At 39.9% G+C, this 18,952-nt stretch overlaps 1 long non-coding RNA gene across 1 annotated transcript; it reads left to right on the forward strand.

The window, feature by feature from the left end:
• The first annotated feature begins 413 nt into the window (after positions 1-413).
• On the forward strand, positions 414-4,484 carry LOC137165766 (uncharacterized). Its single transcript, XR_010923485.1, has 3 exons — positions 414-563; positions 3,999-4,124; positions 4,393-4,484. It is a non-coding gene; the product is annotated as an uncharacterized lncRNA (long non-coding RNA).
• The last annotated feature ends 14,468 nt before the right edge of the window (positions 4,485-18,952 follow it).

Raw genomic sequence — 18,952 nt, forward strand, 5'->3', positions numbered from 1 at the left:
TAGGTTGTTATACCACGCTGTAACTGTGTCTTATCAGGCCTTCTCTGATCACTGTTGGAGGCATCAGCACCCTGACACCCCAAGGAAAAGCCAGTCAGACTGGGCTACCAACAGAAGTTAGTCCTCCAGTGACCTAGAAAGGCCAGGAGGAAACACTGACCAATCGGGAGCCAGCAGGCCAGTTAAAAAGGCTTGCCTGCTTCTTCTCAAGGGAGAACTAGGTAAGATTGGGAAGGAGGAGGAGCTTCTCAGTGCTAGCCCAGAACTGCATAGCCAGGTCAGGGCTTTGCCTTGAGGTGCCTCAACTAAGCACTTGCATTTGAGGTTTTCTTTCTTTATTTAAAGATGCAGAAAATTTGGAGGGTTGTTTTTTTTTTATTTAACTGTTTAGGTACTGATGCCAGCTTAAAGCACAGGCCACCTTACTCCAACCTGGTAGCCAAAACTTCTGGATGAAGGCAGGGAATACTTGCAGTACCAAATGTGGCTCTGAAGGGGATGGTGCAGAGCAGTCCTACTTGCCACACTCGCCCATGACTGAAGTATCTGAGCACCTTCCAGTAGTAAGTTAATCAATGTGACTGTAGACTACATCAGTCACAGTTTATTTATTCTCTCATTTCCCCCCACCCACCCGTCCCATGGAGAAATGTGTGAAGTAGAGTGTTTTGTTGTTGTTGTTTTAATATAAACATATCTGTTGCTATATGATTGTTAGAGAAGACAAGGTCAAAGGAATGTGCCTTGCACTTGGAGTGGTGAAGTTTTATGATGGTCCTTAGTTCTTGAGGGAGTTCATTCCTTTTGTGAATTGCTGCAGCTGATGGACAATGTCATTGGGCAAGAAATAGCGTACATTACTCGGGTTATTAATCCAGATAAAACTAAGTCACAGGTCATTACATGAAGCAACCTCTAGCTCCAGATTACAACCAGCTCAGTATTAACCCATCTGAAAAGGACACTGAGGAGGTAGCAACTGTCAAATACTTGGGAAGCAACATAGACAGCACTGGAAATGCTCGAAAGGTGTGGACATTCATATAGCAGCAGCTTCTGTCATCGGGGATATTGTGACATCAAGCTTGCTATGAAGCTGCAGATCTACCAAACCACAGTTATACCAACTCTATTGTAGGGCAATGTTATATGGGTACTGAGGAAAGGTGAAGAGTAGTGGATTGATGTTTCTGGACTCTCTTTGTCATCTGCTCCATATCAAATAGCAAGCTGAGAAAGGAGGATATTTCTAGCTGAAACCACCACCTCTATCAATATAAATTTGATTTTGGTCACTCTCTTAGTATAGTTATGTTATTAGGATAGAAGACCAATGAATTATAAAGCACATTTACCAAGGAATGCCAGTGATTATGGCCAATGATCACGTGGTCACCAAAAGCTTTGGTGGCACAATAAGATCATCAAGGACTGACATAGACTGAATATCCAGCCAGACCTCATTAACAACCCAGCTAGAGATAACTCCAGGTGGTGCTTGACCTGCAAGGAGGCTACGTCCCTTTGGGATTTGCCATGATGATACTCCACCAATGATAATATCCTTGAACACCCACTTGTCACTTCTCTCTCCAACATTTCCACATCAGCACTTACATCTGGTACATCCCCCCTGAAATGATCCATAAAGCCATTACATTCTCCTCCTTCAAATTCCCAACCTTCTTTTTTCTTAGCAAACTAATATTTCCTATGTAGTGGGAGAATCTGAGATAGGTGATATTCATTTAGGACCAGATTTAATGCCCCTGGAAATCCATCAGAATCTTTTAATTGACTTCTGTGGCTTTGGATCAGGCCATTGTTTTAAAAACAAAACAGAAAAAGAACTTACAAAAAATGCAGAACCCTCAAGCAGAATGCTATACCAACCCACATAGCTGTCATTTTATTACCACATCATCCATTTTCCCTTTCCTTCTAGTTTGATACATTCATTTATTGAGTATTTATTCAAATTAGATTGCAAACTCTTCAATACACAGACTGTTTTCCAATGTGTTTTTACAGCACCTTGCACAATAAGCCCTAGTTTTGGACCTGATGCAATACAGATAATAATAATGCAACATTTAATGTACAGAGTAAAAATTAAGAAAGGCTGGAAATGCATAAGGTAAGGTCCTGACAAGATTCTAATACAGATAATTTCAAGTTGTGTATATAAAAAATATGTTGCAGTTTTTCAGCCTTGTAGAACTCAAACAGCTGATTTTTCTACAAACTTTAAAGAAAAATAACGTTTCATGTGAATTTAAACATACAAATTTTTTGTAAAGTGGGACACATAGGAGAAGTTCTGGGAATGTGAAAACAAAGCTTTATACTTTCCTGTCTGTTTTACTACCAACAATACTATTTGTTAATAAGCAAATATTACCAAAATGAGAATAGCAGAAATTAAATCTGTGTACTAGTGCCACAAATTGCAAATTAAATGCTTCAGAAAAGGAAAAATGACATCAGCAGAATTTATGTGACCATAAGAAAGAATAATTAAAAAACTTAGAAGTGGAGAATAAGAGAAGTGTGAAAAGAGTCAAAACTAGATTGATGGAAGTCATACAAAATGATTTGATTAGCTGTGGCATTTCTGAGGAATTGCTTCAAGACAGACTGGCATGGAGAAGGAGGACTTAGAGTTCATCCCATATAGATAGTTCTAGAAGAAAAATAATTAATAATAATAGCCCATTACCATTACCCATATAGGGATGAAACAAACCATGGAATCAAAGCCTGAAAATAAGGGGATGAAAGTACCAAGGTGAAAGACAACATGATCCTTAAACAGTTGCTCAAATCAAGTAGGAATTTTGTAATACATATTTTCAATAATAACTCTAGTGCATTCATTGAACATTCATTTGCATGTTCTAAGCAAAACAAATAAAGACTAGCAAGTGCTAAAGAATCATTAACAACTATGGATAATACCAAGATTAAAAGCAGAAAACGGAAATAAAGCAATTACAAGAAAAGGCTTCTTGCAAAGATTTGTTATGTCTCTGGGTTCTGAGGGCAATGCAATCTCAGTAACAAAATGTGTATATACATTTATGTGACTGAAGGAACAGCTTTCCCCATGGGATATCCTGCAGAACATTGCTCCTGTCCTCAAGTACATACATCAGTAAAGAGAATTAGGTAAATTATAAGAGTGATATCGGCACACTCAGCCTTCTAGTTGACCCTCAGCTACTGGTGATAAAGTCAGCTCTAAAACACAGATCAACTCTTGCTTTCAGAGGATGCCAGTTCCCCTCAGCTTGTAAGAAAGATGTTGGAACACAGAGCATTTGAGGGGAAAGGTACATACCATACTCACTCATACAACGTACTGGGGGAAGACACATACCATACAATAATTACATTAGTAACACACACCGAATGCTTGAAATGTCTAACAAATAATGCAAAGATAATCTTCTTCCATGGTAAATCCTCTGTTTTAGATCTCTTCATATTGGGGGAGGCATATTGACTCATTGAAGAAAAAAGCCATGGGAACTGCCCACAAATGTGGCAGCTTCCCAGAGATCCAAAGGAGGCCAGTGCAAACCACACTGAGACCCTCCACCTCACCATGGATTCTGACCCTTGTTGGGCCTGGTTCCTGGCTTCCTGGCAGTGTGGCTCCACTGGAGCTGAACTATCAGGAACGACTCTTGGCCACAGAGGCTCTGTGGAATTGGACAGGTCTGCGGGGGGAAGACGATAAAGGAAGGAAAGACCCAGGGGATCTGCAGAAAAAGTTATAGAGTCCTAGGATGTATTTTCTTTGCAAGAATTTCTGCAACAGCTGTGAAGGGTCAATATGCAGCCTCCCCAGCCTGTTTACTCCTCTTTCCCTGATCTACCTAGTCTCCACTGCCTCTCCCTGCATAGACTCCTAGCCTGTGTATCTGGGTTCTGAAAGGGAGTGAGAGGTTACCATGGAGATAACTGGACTCTTCTTTCTCTCCCCATATGTGAAGATAGATGTGCACTGAGGTTCCTCTCCATATGCAGAATTAAAGGGGACGATCTATGCAAATAATATCCATGACACTCTTTCCCACGACAAGCAATGTGGTATCAGTATTCTGCTGGCTCTGCAAATGGTAAGTTGCTTCCTCATGTAGCCTGTAACATTCCTGAGCAGATTATGCTTTTTATTCTTCCTAACTAATTGAAAAGTTTGTGTATGATTTAAAGGGCTTCTAAATTGGTCCACCCATCAGGAAGGCTCTAAAACAAAAATAAGTAATCTCAAACTGTGGACCCGAATCAGCAAAATTTGGTGATGTTCTGTTAACCTCATACCTGAAGTAATTACAGAGGGTGAAAGAGAAGTTTTTTAATGTTATTTTATTTCATTTTATTTTTAAGGTGAGGAAACATTTCCTATCTTCTGCTGATCAAAGGATAAAGTGCTGGGTAACAAGCACTCTCTATTTTGGCACAATAAAACATTTGGTCCATTTATTAAAGAAAAGAACGTCTGGAGGTGTACTTTATTATTCTGTGAAAAAATCATTACAAAATACATTTGGTCTGAAATTAGATATTCTAAATGCATCATCAAGATTGCAATTAGCAAGATGTGGAACACAGCAAAGTTTGAGACTGTCGTTAGTCACATACAAAAGAATGCCTCATATCCATTAAGAACATGATTCTCTTTTGATATTTCTCCTTCTTAAAAATCCCCCACAAAATATTGAATCTATGTCATCCATCTGAGGTACTTACATGTGATCTATCACCTTGGCACGACGTGTATTGAATGGTGTATTGAAAGACACCTGCACATAACATGAACATAGGGCCATGTTTTCCAAGGGAGTTGTTATTCAAAAATATCATATCTATAAATTGGGGGGGAAAAAAAACAAAAAACCTTACATGGGTGTGAGTTTTATCACATTGTACCAGAAGAGAATAAAAGTGAAAAACACAAATCACTTCAGATAATGTTATTAGTGCAAGATAAAATATAGGTATGGCTGATTTCCTGCATCTTTTGTGTTTGCTAATACCTGGTAAAATGACAAAGAACTTGCTCCACTGGGCTTCAGAAGAGGAAGACATGCTCTGATGATTTCTGATTTTTGGTGTGTATTTTTAAACCTCTGTTTTTACCTGTTTAATTCTCAACCTATTTCTTATTCTTTTCCTGGGGCCACTGTAGTGATGCCAACCTCAAGATATCAAAAATGATTAGTCGAATCCCCCCCAAACCATGAGATTGGCCCCCAAAAAATCATATGATTTTTAAAGAAATATATTGTGAGGTTTTTTTGGTCTGTCTTTTGATTTTTGAACTCCTCCTGCCCATTTCCAGTGTGTGTGTGTGTGTGTGTGTGTGTTAGATAGAGAGAGAGAGGGAGAGAGTGAAAATTAGTGTTGCCCACTCCCCAAATTTATTGTGTGATGATGGTGACGTGGCCAGAGGGCTAAGCCACAAAAGAGAGGCACTGCAGCTCCTGACCAGTCAGAGAGGGGCCACAGAGCAAGTGATTAAGGCAATGCAGAAATTCTTGCCCCTGCTGTAGCAACTCTTACATCTGCAACTGAACATGCCCTGCCCAGCAATTAATTCTGCCCCTAGCCTCCTAAACAATCCTGTCTCCAGAACCCCCATCAGTTCAGCCCCTTTCCCACCCTCCTCTCTGCTCCTCCTGGCGTTTTTCACCCACCTCTCCCAACTCTGGGGGGTGGGGGGCTGCAGTAGGGTCCCCTCTCCTCCTTTCAGGCTGGGGACAGCAGCACCAGGGGCTCTTCACCCCTGTGTTCCCTTCCCAGGCTGGGTGCTACAAGGAACAAGAGGGGAAGGAGGAGGAGGGAGTGGAGCCACCCTGAGCTGCTGGGGTGTTTCTGCTCCCTTTTCCCTCCTCCACTCAGGTGAAAATGGCTTGCTGAAGGAAGAGGGAGAAAGCTCTGATTGGTTTGTCAGTCTCGGAAGCAAAAAAATAATTAAAAAAAAATCATGAGAACTGGCAATAATTTGCATGGTGTGGGCACCCAGTGGGACCCAGGGCTCCAGTGTGGAAGGAGGATGAGTAGTTTGTGAGCTCTCTCGTGGTGCTCACTGTTCTCAGGGTTGTGGATGCTGCCCAAAACCATGCAAAGCAGCAGCACATATGTAGCTAGGCCAGCCATGTTGTACATTTGTGTACAACAAATGGTGTGCATTTAGTTAACACAGTTATCTGGAATCACACAGAACCTGGATGTGTCTTCAAATGGTTTTTGCTGCGTAAAAAGCAAAAGACAAACAGAGTGGGGAGAGCACCAGAGTAGGGCACGGAAAGTCTATCTGTGCTTGCATATCCTACTGTTTCTGTACTGGCTCCAACTGGGGCTCCAGGGGAACTGGGACATCTAAGCTCCATCTCAGCTTGAGATCTCGGGCTGGAGGTCTATATGCCTCTAGGGGAGCTGGGAACCTTGGAAGTGCCTCTTGGCTATGGTGGTGGACTTTTGAGAGGTGGATGCCCCTGGATTCAATAGATCGAGAGGCAGGAACGGTTGAGCAGACTGTATTGGGTACTGGGCCCTGTGATGAGCGTTCACCCTACACCAATAGGGATGGGGTTATAGTGTCAAGAGAGGCCTATTTACCTTTAGGCTGCACCTGTTGGAAAGCTAAGAGACAAGGAGATTGAGAATGAAGCTTACCTGGGAAGGAACAGGAGGGGCTTCTATAAAGCCACAGAGTTGAAGATGGAAGAGGGCTGCAGGGAGGAAGCCTGCAGTCACAATCCCTGATACAAGGGAGGAGAGTAGGAGCCTGTAATAGGACTGTAGGAAGCAGTCCATTCAGGGAAGGAGAAGTGAGGGTTGAGAGAATAGACCTTAACTGCTGGTTCGAGGGTCCCTGGATTGGAACCCAATGTAGAGAGCGGGCCCAGGTTGTCCTGCCAACCACTGCGGGAGTGGCACAGTCAGCACAGTGGAGGTGGAGACTGCATAAGACTTTGAGGAAAGAGACTCTGATAGTACCCTGGAAGGGGAGGAGGGTGGTGACTTGGCTGGAGGGCTAAGCTATGAAGGAGAGGAACTGCAGTTCCTGACCAATGAGAGAGGGGCCACAAAGCAAAAGATTGAGGCAATAGGCTGAACAACAAACAGTGATTACCTAGTTCCTCAGATGAGCCACATGGCACATCAAGCAGTGAGTTTCCAACCCTGTGAAAGGCCCCCATTGTGCTGGGTTCTGCACAAACACAGAATAAAAGATTATCTCTTCCCTGAAGGTCTTTCAATCTAACAACATAAACAGATGACTTTTGTGGTTTTTTTTTTAAAGTAAACTATCCCCAGAGAAACTTGGCAACAATGGGTGCCCAGGTCATGTGCCGCATCCTCTAAAAGACACGTTTATAACTTTGGGAATTATGGAGTATAAATAGACATTTTGAGTTTGGAAGGTGCCATTTTACAATTAATTTCTAATTACAGTTAATTTCTAATTAACAGTTCAACACTTGCATGGATTTCTTGGTATAAACAAGTTATGGAAGATCTCATTTAAATTCTCAAACATTGTGGGGAAAAAACAAAAACTCAAGGATTGCATTTTAGACACCAAATTAGCAGAGCAGGTTTGGAACAATTTATTTGTATGTGTTGGAAAAGTGACACACTAGCAGCAAAAGGTGGGATTTTCTCTTCTCATTCTGATCTCACTTCACTTCTGCATGCAATGAGACAGAGACAAAAACGATGGACAGAAGAATGAATCAATAGTTTTCATTGTCCAAGAAAAATGGTTCTGGTAAAATAAAGCAGACTCCTGCTACTAGGATACAGAAGAAAACCAAGGACACCATACAACAACTTTCAACATTCTGTTTAAGTGACGTGCTGTATTGCACGTCTTTGTGTGCAGAAAACAACCTGTTTGGTGCTCCACAGATTTAATACCTTTCCCTTCTGAATTTTATCTGTTACTATCAGCACTAGATATGGAGTACTAAAAGATCAAGATAACACATTATATCAGTGGCATTAGAAATATAGGGATAGACAAATCTCAAAAGGTTTGCAGTTTGGATTCTGTTCAGGGACATATCCCAGAAGTTTGGCTGCCTTTGTTAGATTTAAGCTTCTGGGTTCATGTATTTCTCTATGCTGTCTTTTCGTCCATTGCAGAGACATAAAGCTGAGAGATAAGCTGGCCCTGTGCTTGAGGCACCAGTCTCGTACTCCAGAGACATGCATTTATTCTCACCTGTGGTACATTTTGTTTCCCTATGAACCCCATTTATAGAAATGGAAAATACAATTTCCCTTCCCTGACTCTTTCATGGCCTAGGCTATTTAGATTGTAAACTGTTCAGAGTAGAATCTATACTTTTTTTTGTCTTTGGGCAGCAGCTATTGCAAAAAGGCCTGTATCTAGTTGAGTTCTCTAGCTTGCTACTGTAATAGGGCAGCCAACAGAGGCAGGCAAAATGGAGGAGTCAAGACTCGATTCTCCTCTCATGCTGTTATAAAACAGCAATATCTCAACTGAAGTCAATCCACTGGAGAATCAGATCCTAATTTTCCAAAAAGACCCACCACCAAATATCTTTCAACTTCCAGACATGGTCATATCACATTTTAGGCTCAGAATAAAACTTGGGTCTTATTTTATCCAAACTGGACCTCTATTTCCCAGCTGACCTTTTCTTTAAACTTCTAAATTCTCACAGATTTCATTTTGTGTCATGCAGTGAAGTGAAGAAGAGGTGTGGTTAGTGTTATTCATCTGGAGTATGGGTCAAATATAAATGAGAGTGTGAAAATGTTACATTTCTGTGATTCAATTCAACAGCAAGACTTGTAAACCAGTATTTCTGACAACAGATCACCTCACAGTGAGATTGCAAAATGGGAATTGACTGGTGATGTCTTGTCTGGAAATAAACACATTTCCCAATACATTTACATTACCCTTTGATTGCCTTATATATTCATACTGTCCAGATGAAATGGTAACACAGATGGTCACTCCACTGTGTTCTTTTCAGAAACAGATTAAAAAGAATACTTGTAGAATCTAATCCCTAATCCCTCCCATAACAGAAACTCTTCACTGGTAGTTGAATAAGGTCTTTAGGCAATTAAATAAATCTGCCAGAACCATTTTGTGTTTCAGTTCAGTGCAATCAATTAAACTCCTACAGTTAAAATTGAAGTCTCTTTTCTTTAATTTTAATATGTGTATTTTAGTAAAAAGAAAATCATTTATAAAAACATCTATTAATTCAGGGTAAAAATGCCTTGAGTTTAGAATTTCTATCAAATAATATATAATTTTTATGAGGGCCTCTGAAAGAATCACACAAATGCACTTGACTGCATGGAAATTAATTAGGGGCAAATCCTGGTCATGCTCTCATCAGTGACAAAACTCCAAAGGGAGCTCATTCTAAAAATGGATTGCTGAAATCAGGCCTCTCATAATGTCCAATTATCCCTCTTCTATGGAAGGAGGAAATTAAAGTTTGTCACAAAGTTCAGTCATCCTATAAAAGCATTTTTCCATACAAATTTTATTAGAGAACTATGTATTTTTAGTAAAATTGCTACAGTTAATTCAAATAGAAGTGATTTTGAACATTAAAAAAATCTTTGTTACAATTTTAGTATTTATCCAGAAAGCTTTTCAACGATATTGGGGATTGCTCTGTTTTGCATGCTATTTTTATATGTGTTGCTCTATGAGATTATTTAAGAAGGTTTTCTCATGATCCCAACTCAGTTTCATGTTTCAATATGGCCTTTTCTGTGTGTTGGTATACAAACTTAAGATGAGTTAGCATGATTCCCAGGCAGGATGTTTTTTCTTCCAACAGAAAAAAAACTCTCTTGTGCCCAAATCCACTCATATCATATATATACTTCCGTATTACAACTGTGTGCAAATGGTATAATGATCAAACCAGTAATATATATGCTTGCTGTTTTAAAAGGGTCTTTTTTTTTTAACAAAGTTGAAAGCAATTATAAGCCAAATCAGCTGAGAGAAAGAATTTTAAAAAAGAGCAAATGATACTTGAGAACAGTTCAGATGACCAAAAAGCCACAATTGAGACACGCCCAGATAAAAAAAAAACAAATAACCCCTTCTCCTATATTAGAGGAAAAATGAACACAGCTAAGAAAGAAAGAAAGCTGATAGCAATTAATATATATTGGAAGTTAGGAATTATAGCAATTGATAAGGGAAGCAAAAGGACAAGAAGGCGAAATCTATGACCAATAGAGTTAAGACCAATAAGGAGATTTTTAGGTGTATTAGGAACAAAACATCCTAACAGTGGTATTGGTCCATTACTATATGGAAGTCGTAGAATTGTCACAAGACAGAAGTATTCAATAAATATTTCTGTTATCTATTTGGGGAAAAGCCAGATGATGTAGTTATATCACATGATGATTACAAAATACTTACTATTAAAACTAAAGAGGATGCTAAACAACACCTATTAAGAAAACATTTTAAAGTCAGCTAAGAGTTCTAAAAGAGCTTCCATCCAAGAGTACTAAAAGAGCTGACCAAGGCACACTCTGCACCATTAACATTGATTCCAAATGCGTATTGGAACACTTGTGAAGTTCCAGAAGACTCAAAGAAAGCTAATGTTGTGCCAATATTTTAAAAGATAAACGGGATAACAGGAATGTATAGGCCAGTCAATGTAATATCAATCCCAGACACAACATTGGAATGGCTGGTATGGGAGTAGATTAATAAAGAATTAAAAGAGGGTAATATAATTAATGTCATTCAAAATGATTTTATAGACTATAGAATTTGTCAGACTAATTTGATATATTCTTATGATAAGATAACAAATTTGGTTGATAAAGGTGATAGTATTAATGTAATATTCTTAGATTTCTGTAAGGTATTTTCTCTTGATATCACATTATATTTTGATTAAGAAACTAGAACAGGAGTCGGCAACCTGTGGAGCACGTGCCACCATTGATTTTGAGCAGCACACAGCGCCGCTCACGGCCCCAAGCAGAGGAGTGCCGTGCGGCAGCCTCTCCCCCTTACAGCCCCATCCCTCTCCCATGTGGGCCCAGCAGTGCCCTGGCTGGATCTGCACTGCTCCCGGCACAAAGCAGGTGGGGGCTGGGGTGAAGGGGGAAGTGGAAGCCGCGCGGCACTGCTTGGGACCGGGAGAGGCTCCTGGCCAAGGCCAGTGACGCGCTAACCAGGCCCCTCAGCCTCCCGTCCTCTCGGTCCCTCCTCCTCCCCAGTGCTGGGCGCATCCAGGCAGCCCCAGGCAGCCTTCCCCCCGCCGCCAGAGCCCTCCACCCCTCTCACTCCTGCTCCCCACTGGAGGGCTGCCAGGGATGTCAGCGGGGGGTGGATCTTCAGAGAAGGGCCAGCCTAGTGCCCTCCCCCAGACTGGCACCCCCGCAGTGGGGGGAAAAGGGGAGAGCAGGAAACGGGCCTGCAGACCCTCCCCCAGCCCCCGCCACCACTGCCACCACCGGGGGGGTGGAAATATAAATAGTGTCCCCCAGGCGCCGGCACGTGAGAGAGGGGCTGGGGGAAGACTTGGCACGCCCCTTCCCAAAGGTTGCTGACCCCTGAACTAGAATAATACAAAATCAATATGGCACATATGAAATGGATTAAAAAACAGCCAACTGGCAGGTCTCAAAGTGTAACTGTAAACAGGGAATCATCATCAAGCAGGTGTGTTTCTAGTAGTGTCCTGGAAAAATTGGTTCTTTACCCTACACTATTTAATATTTTTTATCAATAATGTGGGAGAAAACATAAACTTTTCAGAGGACACAAAGATTAGGAAAGTGATAAATAATGAGAAGGAAAGGTCACGGATACAGATCACATGGTAAACTGAGCACAAGCAAACATAAATATCAGAAATTTGATAATAAAGGTTTCTTTAATCCAGTAGACCAAAGTATTACAAAATCCAGTGGCTGGAAGTTGAATCTAGATAAATTCAGACTAGAAATGAGGCACACGTTTTTAAACAGTGAGGGTAATTAGCCATTGGAACGTCTTATCAATGGTTGTGATAGATTTTCCACTGGAAATTTTTAAATCAAGCTTGAATATTATTTGGAAAAATAGGCTCTAATTCAGCCACAGCTATTAGACTTGAAACAGGAATTAAATCATTGAAGTCATATATCCTATGTTATGCAGGACATCAGACTAGATAATCACAATGGTCCCTTCTGTCAGCAGCTCAATCTTCATTTATTGGCTTTGAGCATACAACAAAATAAGACAAGTCAAAAAGAGTAGACTCCCTAGTAGCTGGATAACACAGCTGCTGTCCTGATTTTAATAATCATAGAATCGTAGGACTGGAAGGAATCACAAGAGGTCATCTAGTCCAGTCGCCTGCACTTATGGCAGGACTAAGTATTATCTAGACCATCCCTGACAGGTGTTTGTCTAAACTGTTTTTAAAAATCTCCAGTGATGGAGATTCAACAACCTCCTTGGGCGATTTATTCCAGTGCTTAACTACCCTGACAGTTAGGAATTTTTTCCTAATGTCCTACCTAAACTGCCCTTGCTGCAATTTAAGACTATTGATTCTTGTCCTATCTTCAGAGGTTAAGGAGAACAATTTTTCTCCCTCCTCCTTCTAACAACCTTTAATCGACCATCAGAGTCCAGGGTGAGTTTATGGCGCAGACTATTAAATTGGGTTCTTTATCATCATACACTTCTTCAGTAACAAAGTTTCCGTAGACCAGATTAGGCTCTCAGTAACACTGCTGCAACCCCACTGTTCTGAGATTATGCTATCATTCCAATCTCATTAGCTTTAAATGGACTGGCACAGGTATAATTTGACCTGCAGATTCTCTATTGCTGATGGTGATGCAAGATCTGGAAAGAACCTTTCTTGACTGTCAAAGTGAAGGCAGAGTTTGTGGAGCTGGTAGTTTTTAGTAGCAAGATGAGCAAATTTGATAGGAAATCAATGAGAAACAATGATTACAGAACTTGACAATGCAACTGGTTTACAAAATCAGCTTCAAGAGTAGAGCTCCATTTTCAAAGGACAAATCATTCAGATGTAATCCATTTGTGTTTGTTATCGCAAAAGAACAATTGCTGATGAACTGCATTTATTTTCAGTTTTTTTCCAAAATATTTTTTTTTCTCCTGGGCTTTAGTCTTTTATGCCAGATTTCAGCCTGAAGGAAACATTTATTGCTGAGCTAAGTAAAGCCCATTAAACTCAGGGATTACAAGGAAATGTATTTGCACAACTCTCAAAAACAGCATACTAAGAAAACTAACTCTGAACAAAATAAAAATGATGGGGGTTCCATTCTAGATATATGGTCCAATCCTCTGACCTGCCAAGCACCCTCCAATTTCCATCCATTCAAACATAGGATTCAGCCATATGTTGGTCTTAATGGCTTCTCTATGAAACAGGCTTCGTTTACAAGAGTTTATTTTTTTCCTAGCTGCCTACTCTGCAAACATCAACTATTCTAGTCTACTGTGGTTTTCATATTGTGCCAATTCTTATTGTTATCTGAGCTGGGCTCCCAAAGTCAAGTTGTGCTTTCTGCCTCCTTCATTGTTGTCTTTATGATATGTAGCTATGGAACTATCATACCTTCTGTTTACTGTATATTGCACCTTTATATTTCTAAAAATTCTCCTCTTAAAGTTCAGCAGCCATTCTGATCTCAGACTTGTTTCAATGACAGAGGAGACACCCTCACTGATGAAGACTTTATTTTTGTTCCTTCTTGTCATTTTTCTTATTCTGCAATGTCAGTTGTTTTGGCACATTACACCTTTAGTATTACTACATAGCAAGGTAACCACCACCAATATATGTTCTATGTCAGAATACAGGGCCAGATGCTCAGCTAGAATAAACTGGTGTAAGCAAGTCAATGGATCTATACTGATTTACACTAGCTGAGGATCTCAGCCATAACTGTTAAGGTGCAAAATAGAAGAGTCCAGCTCATTTCTCTCCTCTACATTGACTCTTTTCACCTATAAAGTGTGCAGACAAAGACGAATCAGGTAATTTGGGTTAAAAAGTGTCATTTTTGTATATCATTTTTTCTGACTGCTATACCATTTCCGACACGCACAATGCTACGAAATTTTGATAGTGACATTATAAGTAGAAAACTAATATAAGCAACCTCAGTGGATTAATCAGTTGAGAACTAGAGTAACATATATGCTGCAGCCTGCTCTAGCGCACAATAGTTAAATTTGGCTGTGCACATCAGATCAAATCATAGCTAAAGAAAGCATTCACATTTCTGATTTAAACAGAACAGACAAAGAATTCTCCTTGGAGAAGTTCCCCTTGGGGAAAAATAAAGCTAGAGATTAAGAAATTCAGTAGCAGTGCTCTACTGAGCAGATGCTAGGTGATGGTACGAATTAAGGAACTTCAAGTTAGGAAGGCCTGCAGTGGTGTCACCTGCAGCCACCGTAATCACATATCACTGTGAAACAGGAGATTAGAGATACAGCAGAAACATACCCAAGGGATAATCAGAGCAGGTATTGGAGGAGAGAGAGAGTTGGTGAAGGTACATGTCTTGAGGTACATGCATTCAGAATTAGAGCAGTATTAGAGCAGAATTAGAGCTTGCTGACAACACATTTAATTTTTTGGAAAATATTCTTTTTAAAATGGATGTAGGTCTTGACCACGGAATCCAAGCTTCCAAGTTTTACAGAAGAGGATTTCAGAATCTGCATCTATCTCTAATTACACAGCTCTGAAACAGGATGAAACAAAGATTTCTGTCTTATCACCCAAAAAGACAGGAGCCAAATCTTAGTTTTGAGGTCTGACCCATTATAATTTAAAGACAATTTGGCTTGTTTTGGCATTTGTTTTACCAATATATATATTCCTGCGTCTACCTATACCTCAAAATCCTGTTTGCTTTACTTCCTATGAGTAGTCACTGAGAAGTCAGTAGGTATAAGCATCTTTTAGCACCAAATAAGATGTAGGGCCAAATTTTGCATCAATGTGCTTCCACCAACATAACTGAGAGCAGAATTTGGCTCAGACAGTACATCACAAGTGACTGTTCAGGAAATGGTACCACCACAAAAAGAAACTAAGGAATAAAGAACAAGGACAGATGAATTTTTAAAATGAAGTTACAGTTTTCAGAAAGAGTTGCCTACAATCAAAATATGTTCTCTGTAGCTCAAATTGACTAACCAAAATGCTTTAAGACCTTTTCTATGAGCTGTCAGCAGGTCTAATTTTAAAAGGGAAGGTCAGACTATAATGATACAGCTAAGTTTTGGGCATTTTTTCCTTTCCCCATAAGAAGATTAATACTGCTTTAAAAAGGTAAGAAAAGAAAGAACATGCTGTAACATTTTATCTTGTCTTTAATTTGACACTAACAAAAACTGAGGAAACACTGCCTGCTGCCTCCTCTCAGATCACCAGACTGTGCTGTGTGTAAGAAGTTCCCAGAAAGTGGTATTAGCAGCAGCCATATATAGATAGGTGGACAGATGCTCCCAGGAGAAAGGAGTGAGGGAGAGATACACACCATTCTCTTCACACTGCATAAGAAATTAACTCTCAGGAGAGCTGTGCTTTGGAATGAAAAAAATGGTACTTTGTGGTTTAAAATCAAACATTACTGACAACATTGTTAATGGCCCTCCAAGTATGATTACAATTATAGGGCTTGAATGTGCCTTAACAAGGAAAAATCCCGTGTGTGGAGGTTGCAGAGTCATATTGCCCCAATGGGAGCCCTGACAGAATTGTGCCACATATGTTCCCAGTGCACAAGAAGTGCATCAGCTGCACAGAAGTTCAGGAGACTGCAGTATGTGCTTCCCTCTGTGGATGGCTAGCTGTAAAAAAAAAGGGGAGGGGATAAACCCCTACCCCAAATTGGGCTGGACTGCCTCTTAAATTATGTCAGTTTCTACTGCTTGGGGCTAGAAGAGCACACACATAAAAGCCAGCACATCACACTATGTACAAAGGTAGATTAAGTCAGTGCAATGCTGTATTTAAATTGCTATAATCTTCTGGAGTAAACTGAAAACCAGGAAGAGTGAAAAAATATCATCATGATTCTTTACTTCAGCATATTCTTCTAAGATTCCAAATTGGATTGTGAGGTCAATGCCAATCAGACAAATGGAATGAGGTAACTACTTAAAGAGATCAAATAATTCATTACAGTGGCTCACTAGGATTCAATTTTAAAAGGCTGGAACTTTAATTCTTGCAATCCTTAAATCCTGAAATGGATGGCGAGATGCTGGTGCTTTTTTAAAAAAGAGGCATACTACATATTCTGTGTTCAAAAGATTTATTCTGTGCTCTCATTCACAACTTAACCATACAAAAGTATTATTTAAAATACCATCCTTTAAATGAAAGTTTAGGTCTTCTCATATAACTTCCAGCATTATCATCTTACATAAAACCTATCATTATGCCATTCTGCAGTAGCAATCAGCTAGATGACTAGGAATTAGTTTAGATGTTTTTGTATGCCATCCAAAAAACAGCAGAATAATCAGAACATGGATTTCAGTAGTGTCTCCAGCATAATGCTTACTCATGCCTAAAAATTAAGTTAAGAACAACTAATATATGACCAGCACCAAGACCAGCTTCTCAGCCCCTTTCAAAACAGAGATAATTAACAGATGAAAAGAAAACAAGGTACTGTTCTAGAATAGTGAAACTGAAAAACACTCCAGTCCTATGAAAATATGGAGAACCAGATTCTCTGGTGGCCTAACTCCATTGACATCAGTGGAGTTAGACTAGTAGAAAATTTGTTCCCAGATCTTAATTACAAAATGCAGAGAGCTATTCAAAATTTCCAAAACTTAGTGAATTCAGCTACATTTTAATTTTTCTGGTGCCTTTGTCATCACTTTGTCTGTATTTAATCACTTGTAATATTATTTATAATTTTATTACAGGAGTGTATAGATGTACAATCAGGGACTGTGTAAACACATATTAAAAAGGCAGCCCCAGCCTGGAAGAGATTACATTCTCAGGCCTCAATCCCTGCAAACACTTATGTACAGAGGTTTAGCTTTAAACAGATGAGCAGTCCCACTGAAGTCAGTGAACCGGTTGCATGCTAAAAGTTAAGCAGGTGTAGGAGTGCTTGTAGGACTGGGATATGGTTAATGATAAGACTCACCAGATGAATAAACTGGTTGAACAAATTGGTTGAACTGGAGGGAAGGGCAAACAAGATAACAGTAAGATGAGCATATTTTCTTGCATAGGCCAGCAGAGCACACAACAGTGGTTATTTTTCTAAAAGATATACTAAAACTCAACCAAAAGTGATGGGCTCAAAGCAGAAATTACAAGGTGAGGTTCTGTACCTGCTGTTATGCAACAGATTATCATAATGGTTCCCTCTGGCCTTAAAATCTATGAATCAATAATCTGTCAGTGAACTCTGTTTGATTTCTATTACTCCAAGGACTCTTTGTTAGGGTGCTTTTCCAATTAAGAGCCCAGTGCTTTGTGGTGCATAATAGAACTAGCCAGAAAACATGAATTCCATGTCAGGAAAAATGTCACTGATTCAAAAATTTGTTTTCTTGCTGATGAGGAACAAAAATGAAACCTTCCTAAAACATAACTCAAAACCAAACCAATACCTTCCAGTGACTGAATAGTCAGGGCTCTCAAGTAGGAAGGTGAGTGACCCAGGTTCAAATCCTAGCTGTGCCTGACTCAGAGCAGGGACTTGAACCTTGCTCAGCTGCCTCTCTTGTGAGTGCTCTAACCACTGAACTATCAACTCAATCTCCCTCTAATCCATTAATTATTTTTACAAAGTGGCATGTCTCTAACAGGAGAGAGAGAACTGACTCTACATCCTAGTGGATGGGGACTGAAACTTGAGCCTGGGTCTCCTACATCCCAGCTGAGGGCCCCAACCTCTGGGCTATAGGCTCTACAGGGGGAAAAAGGCACCCAGCCTCTCATTCTCAAAATTCCACCCTGGGCCTGAGGGACAATGAAATCTGAAACATTTTGATTTTGACAAATTGGCATTTCCTGATGAAAATCAGTTAGTCAAAAAATTCCTGACCAGTTCCAGCACTCCGAGATGTCTGCTGCCATTGACTTCTTCTATGAGAAATGTTAGCACATAGCACCTCACAGGCACTGAGCCCTGAATGTACAACTTTACTTGAGAGAGCTCTGTGCACAGAGACATAATAAGGGCTTTTCACATGAATGTCTGGCATTTGACAGCTGGACACTATAGCACTTTAATGTAGTAAGATATGATGTTGCAACAAGACAGATACCAGGGCAAATGAACACTAATTCATTTGCTAATGATCAACATCAACCATAAGACCGGCTGCCAGCGGTTTCCTGTCCTTTCATCAAAAGAGAGATGGAGCCTATTTAAATGTTTTAATTGTTGGGAGAGAAATGGATTTGCTTTTATCCAATCAATATTACTTTGACCAAGAATCAATTAAACTGACAAGGCTTCTACTATTGAAGTAAGTGGGGGTTTAATTAAATTCTGCTCTATAGTCTATGTAGAAAGTCTATATAGAAGAAGAAGGGGCATTTAAGGGCCACCCTGTTTTGTGTGCGGATTGGTAAATTGGTTAGGAACAAGTCATAAATTAAAACAATGGTGCATTAACATTCTATTTTAAATCATACAGTATGTCAAAAGAAAACCACAGCTATATACTGATGCGTTCTAGTACTGTACATTTTTGTTTAAAATGCATACACAATGGACTGCATGGTCTTTTATAGCACAAGAATACAAAGTATAAAGGGGCTTCCTTCTTCCATTTCCTTAGAAACCATCATTAGCACTAAACAGACTCTCTTTGCCCATTTTCTCTGTAAGATCACTGTATATGAAATGAACTCTTCTAGGATAACAATGG

Source organism: Emydura macquarii, unplaced genomic scaffold (genome assembly GCF_026122565.2).
Source record: "Emydura macquarii macquarii isolate MOO-44397 ecotype Brisbane River unplaced genomic scaffold, CSIRO-AGI_Emac_v2 contig_318, whole genome shotgun sequence".
NCBI lineage: Eukaryota > Metazoa > Chordata > Testudines > Chelidae > Emydura > Emydura macquarii.